Source organism: Apaloderma vittatum, unplaced genomic scaffold (assembly GCF_000703405.1).
Source record: "Apaloderma vittatum isolate BGI_N311 unplaced genomic scaffold, ASM70340v1 scaffold30411, whole genome shotgun sequence".
NCBI classification, from domain to species: Eukaryota; Metazoa; Chordata; class Aves; order Trogoniformes; family Trogonidae; genus Apaloderma; species Apaloderma vittatum.
In genome coordinates this window covers 10,697-16,731 of record NW_009697878.1, presented here as the reverse complement: position 1 = coordinate 16,731, position 6,035 = coordinate 10,697, and the positions used below count along the sequence as shown (strand labels likewise).

The following is a 6,035-nucleotide window of genomic DNA, read 5'->3' as shown; positions in this document are numbered from 1 at the left end:
CTGCGCCGGGGCGGGAGCAGCTGGGTGACTCGGCCCCGGGAAGCACAGGCAGGCGAGCAAGGTGTAAATTGCATGGTGGGCTGCCTTCGCAAGGTGAAAATGAAAAACTCTCCCAGCTATCAAGCCTGGCGTTTCGCGGCTCCCACGATCCAAATGCGCTTCCTCTTGCTGCTTGCAGAGAATATCTCAGGGGTTGATTTTCACCTGCCTGTCCTGAAGCCGAGGTGCTGTTGCGGAGGGCAGGGAGGGGTGCTGATGGGCGTGGGAGGTGCTAATTGCCAGGCGCTGTATTTTGCTACCTGGAGGATTTGCTATCCTTTGGCAAGACTTCGTTTTCCGCTGTTCTGGTGCCGGTGGTGCTGCCCGTTTTCCCTGCTGGTTCAAAGAAACGGTCTTTTCTTGATTGCAATAATATCATCTTCTGTTTCTGAAACACCTCATGGCTTGGAGGATTTGAAAGTAGAGTGCACGTGCATAGGAGCAGTCTCACCACCTCTGAAATGTGAGTTTCTCCAGGCTGGGAAGCTTCACAGACCTCAGCAGCTGGTGCTCACAGCTGTGCCAGGACTGGCTCTGGGTGCTGGCTGTGCTGGAGTTAGGGCCTGCTGGCTCCCCATGCACCTTGCTTGAGCTACAAGCTGCGATGTTGGGATTTCCTTGGTGCTTGAGGTACTACTGGTGTAAAGCACGTTTGCCTGCCTCCCTGCTGCCCAAACCATCTCTTGGGTTGACGATTTCTGCCTCTTGGCAGACGGCCCCAGGCACCCAGGCTTCATCCCTGTCTCCTGTGGTCAGGGAGGACCAGAATCACAGAAGGGTTTGGTTTGGAAGGGACTTTCAAAGATCACCCAGTCCAACTCCGCTGCCATGGAGAGGGACATCTTGCACTAGGTCAGGTTTCTAACTTGGCCTTGAACAGTTCAAATGATGGGCCATGCACAGCTTCTCTGGGCAACCTGGTCCAGTGTCTCACCACCCTTATCACAAGGGTGATGTCCAATCTAAATGATGATGCTCTGGCTGTCTGCCCTCTTTCAGTTTAAAACTGTTGCCCCTTGCCCTGTCACTGCAGGCCTGGATAAGTCTCCATCTCTTGCAGGCTCCCTTTATACACTGAAAGGCTGCAGTGAGGTTTTGCTAGAGCTTTCTCTTCTGTGGGCTGAACAATCCTAACTCTCTCAGCCTTTCTCTGCAACAGAGATGTTTAGTCCTCAGACCATTTCTGTGGTCTCCTCTGGTCTGCTGACAGATCCACAGTGGGCTTGTGATGAGGACCCCAGCAGTGGAGACAGGGCTCCAGGTGGGCTCTCATGAGAGGAGGGCAGAGAGAGAGCACCCCCTCCCTCAACCCGCTGGCCACACTGCTTGTGGTGCAGCCCGGGAGACTCTTGGCTTTCTGGGCTACAAATGCACGTTGAAACCAACTTTGAACCTTGGGGAAGAAGGGATGCCTGTATTTTTTTTTTCTTTCATCAACTTGGACTTGGATTAGTGTTTAACCTCAAACTCCTATGTGGGCAAAGAGAAATGGACACAGCCTGGGTTAGCAGGATGGCTCAGGAAGGAGTCTGTCCCATGGCTGAAGTGCACGAGCGCCGAAGGGCGCTGGGTGCTGTGCAAACTGAATTGCAAAGCCTCTCTGCACTACCTAGCGCCCGTGGTCTAAGATAAGCGTGGATGACACACCGAGCGTGGAGCGTGTGAGGAAGCGAGGAGGATGTGGCACACAGCACACTCCCTCTGCTCCTGGCTGGTGGCTCAGTTTCAGCTCTAATTTTAGCAACTGATTTTAGGGCCCTTCAGCTCCACGTGGTTTTGTTGTTTCTTTAAAATCCCTGGGACCGAAGCGTCCAGCCCCTTCACTGGGAGGAGGAGAGGATGAGTACCTCTGGCTAGAAGCAAGACCTGGGGGAGTCCTGTAGCCTGAGCAGGCAGGAGGTGCTGGCGTGCAGGGATGGGGCTGGCAGGTCCCCCGGGGCTCCCCCCGCACTCTGCTGAGTGCCAGCTCACTCGGAATGGCCCAAGTGCTGTCGACATGGGTGAGGGGAGACTTGTGGCAGAGAGAATGTGATGATGCTCTGGCTGCCTGATCGAGGAGCAAGCGGCAACCCTCAGCGATGGGCACAAGCCTCCCCCCATGTGTCTCTCCTCCAGGAGGGTGCTTCCCTGGCCAGTGGCACGATGAGCAGCAACGGGGGCTGCCTGATGCCCCTGAAGTAGAAGAGAGGGAGCATCTGCCAGGTGACTGGTTGGTTGCTTCCTGTGACTTTTCCAGTCCTGTCCAGGCTTTACAGGTATTTTTTTACATGTTGCAGACAGGAGATCCTCTGACAGGGGTGGGTGACAGGCGCAGGCGCTGTCAGTGTGCATATGGCATGCTGGCGGCTGGGGCATGAGGCAGAGGTCTCTGTGGTGGAGGCAGGAGCTGCTGGGGAGCACAGAGGGTTCGGCAGGAATCTCAGTGGTAGCACAGAAAGCCTCTCCCCTGCTGCTCCCAGCACCATCAGGCTGTGACTTAGCTTAACCGTTTCCAGGAGGCCTCGGTGATGAGTCAAGGGGCTGTGGGGCCAGAAGGCTTGTGGCTACAAGTGGGGCAAGGACAGGAGCTGCCTCCCCACTGCCCTCCCAGCAACCCTAGAAGCGTTTTGGGGCAGGCAGTGGGTTGAGCTGGAGCATGAGCACCAGCATGCCCAGGCATGGTGAGGATCCCCAGAGCATCCACAGGGCTCATTTGCTGGTCTCCTAACAAGCTGAATTCTTCCAGTAGTGGGAGATGAAGCAGATCCGGTTGGTGACATTTGAATTCCTGAGCAGACGAGCCTGACAGAGTGACAAAGCTGGTCCCTGCAGTGCCCCAGCTCGCCTTCTGCCTCCAGCAAGTGCCGAGGGGCACGGTGCTGTGTGAGCACCCTGCCACCTCCTTCCATTTTGGCACAATTCTGCTGGGATTTTAATGACTGCAGGTCATGTCTCAGCTGCCTTGTCATGTGTCCTGTAGCTCTGGGACCGCTCTCCCTCCTGCCCAGGAAAGCATGAGCATCCTCTGGCCGGGAGGCTGTGCCCAAGCTGTTCTGTGGGCAGACAATGGGAGTGGGGAGAGGAAAATTTGTGCTGCCGGGGAGGTGCCACCTCCCACTGCTGGGGAAGGTCTCCCAAAATGCTGGTTCAATGTATAGTCTTTGCTGCCCACTCTGATGCATGAGCCTGGGGGATGCTGCGATCCTAGAGGGATGAGGCCAGACAGGAGAAAGTCCTACAAGGCGCTGGGTAGTGGGTGATTTGGAGGCAACCCAGGGGTAAAGATTGGAAGGAGTGTTATTTCACCTGGGAAAGAGGAGTGCAGGTATCTTCCCTCCATAAACCCTTGTTCCTGAAAGGATGATGAGTAGCACCCCACCACCACCCTTGGGTGAGCTTCATGTGTATGGATTACATGCAATAAACCCTACACTTTGGGTGCCCAGTGGAGGGTCCTGCATAGAAGTAATCCTTGTGTGCTGCCCTGCCTCCTCCATGTTTGCTGGCTGTAGAAAGGGTGAGCTCCTGGGGAGGGCTGAGGAGGGAGGGGGCACAGCGTGACCTTGCGAAGGGATGAGTCCCCTTCCCTGTCCTACTTACTGGTTCCTGCTGTCCTAGCCAGAAGCCTGGCCCCGACGCCGTCGGTGTCCCGCTGTTCACCTCTCGCTGAGCTCCTCTGCCCGTGTGAGACTGCATTTGATTTGACTGGAGGGCTCTGCCTTGCTTACTCCGTGTCCACCTTGCTGCTCCATCTGTTGCCTTAGCTGCCCTGTTAGCAAGGGGCTTTCTCCTCAGCTGCAGAGTGTATTGTTGCCTGTTGAGTCTCTCTGTTGTTTTGCCATGCTGCTGCGCCTTTGATAATTCACTCTCTGCTTACACCTCTGCCTTCAGACTCTGCTCTCCAGTCTCCCCGGGTTCTTTCTTTCCTTGCAGCCTTCCTCTTCACTGGGATGATCGTAAGCCCACTCTGTCCTATGCTGACCTCCTGGTTGCACTTCCCTGCATCTCTGTCTGTGCTTGCCCGTCCTCCTGATCTCCTTTGGGATCTCACTTGCACCCCCTTTGGAAGATCCTCTTATCCATTTTTTTGGATGATCCCCTTATCTGTTTCTGTTGTCCTAGCTCCTCACTTCATCCTCTCTGCCTTTTCATTAGATCTTTAGGCAGCTTAGTCATTTTGGTCCTAGACAGGATAGTGTTCCCAGAGGCCACTTCCCTGCTCCTTCTTGGGGACATTATACTCTCCTGAGCCTGGCTGCCAGTGCTGAGCTCTGCAGCAGCCCTGCCAGGAGCTGGGTTGCTCTGGGAAGAAGTGCAGAAACAGAGGCCATCTCACTAGCCTGGCCCCCGACTTGATTTATACAGGCATAAATTAGGACCACCAGGCTCTGGTTTCACTTCGTTTTGGGGAGAACGTTGGGTGAACTGGGAAGAAATCAGGTATTAAGCATGTCTTGTAGCTGTCTGTAACGAGGCAGGTAGTGACCAGACATTGAGTGTCTGGTCACTTCAGTGTTGTCCCACCAACCTGTTCCACATCGATGTGGAACGATGTGAAGGGGATATTTGTCCTTTGTGGGAGTCGCTACTACAGCTGTGTCATTGAAAGGATGGTTGTAGCAGCCTAGATAAGCTGTAGGGAGACAGCATGTCTCACATCTGCCTTTTATGAATCTCGTGATGGGCTTTGGGAAGCCAGCTTGGGACGTCTTGGAGGCCAGACTGGAGTCCTGATGTTTTAGATGGGTTACAGACCTCATATGAATTTAGTGAATGTCTCCTTGCTCTAAGATCCTTTGAGTTGTCCCCTTCTGCATTAAGTGATGGAGGGCCAGCTGGATGCATCCAAAAAACCTGCAAATCTTAGAGATACCCATAGCTGGCGTGTGTTGCAGTAACCTAAAATAACAAACAGAGCTGAAGATTGGCTGATGGGCTTGTGGTTGGTAGAGCAAGGGGCAGAGCAGCAGGGAGGCTTCTTGTCTCCTTGTTGCTGAAAAAGCAGGAGTGATATGAGCCGCCTCTGCTCTGCTGCTAAAAACAGCCCAGCTTGTTTTTATTTAATACAGTTTTGATCTGCGTGTGTTAGTGTTTCACCTGCCTGCGAGTGGGAACTCCGGGCTCCGAGCGCCTTGGAAGCCCGCCTGCGTCCCGACGCGTCCCAGCGGCACGGGGCTTGCGAGTGTGCTTCCTGCTCGCCTCGTGGAGGTTCAGGCTCCAAAGTGTTGGGACGGGATGGGTAAAGCTGGAGTTCGTGCTTCTGCCACTGTGATGCTGCTGGGTAAACTGGGGCTCCGCCGAGCCAGCTCTTGCAGGCTTTCCCAGGAAAATAGACTCAAAAACGGCTCATGTGGGTTTTTCTCCTTGTCTTGCTTGCGCAGCATCCTGCCAGCGTGGAGGTGGCTCTCCAGGTGGCCTTGGTGCCAGTGCCAGGGAGAGTGTCGGCCTTGGCTCATGTCTGTTACAGATTCTGCCCAGTGCAGCATTTGGCTGGGAAATGAATGATTTGAAACGAGCATGGTCCATCCTCAGAGGTGAAGGGGGTCAGGAACGAACAGGCTTTGATAGCATCGTGATTGATGTGTCCATAGAGCTCCTCCCTGGAGAGGGGCCAGCCCTAGCTTCGGAGAGCCCCAGAGGGACAGGGACCCTAATGGAGGATGTCCAGGCAAGCTGTGCCAGGGAAGACATGTCAGGGAGGACGATGAGGATAGTTGGGGAAGGGAGAAAGAGGACGATCATTGGGTGCGGGAGGAAGAAGAGGATAGTCAGGACAAGGAGGAAGAAGAGGAGAGTTGAGGCCAGGAGGAGGAAGAGGAGGGTAGGCAGGGCAAGGAGGAGGAGGGTAATCAGAATGGTTGCAGGGTTAAATAAAAGCTGCCAGTGATTTAAAAAAGGGGAAAGAGAGAAAACCCACTGAAGAGACACTCTCCCTGCTCACCCGGCTTGTAATCAGCCGCCCCCTCCGCCAGCGAGCAGATGGGGGGGAGGCGGGCGGGGGCGGGGTGGGGGGCACG

The 6,035-nt window shown here is 54.9% G+C and overlaps 1 protein-coding gene across 1 annotated transcript in view; it reads left to right on the top strand.

Moving 5' to 3' along the window:
- Window positions 1-6,035, top strand: part of TEX264 (testis expressed 264) — a 35,477-nt gene that overhangs the window by 20,948 nt on the left and 8,494 nt on the right.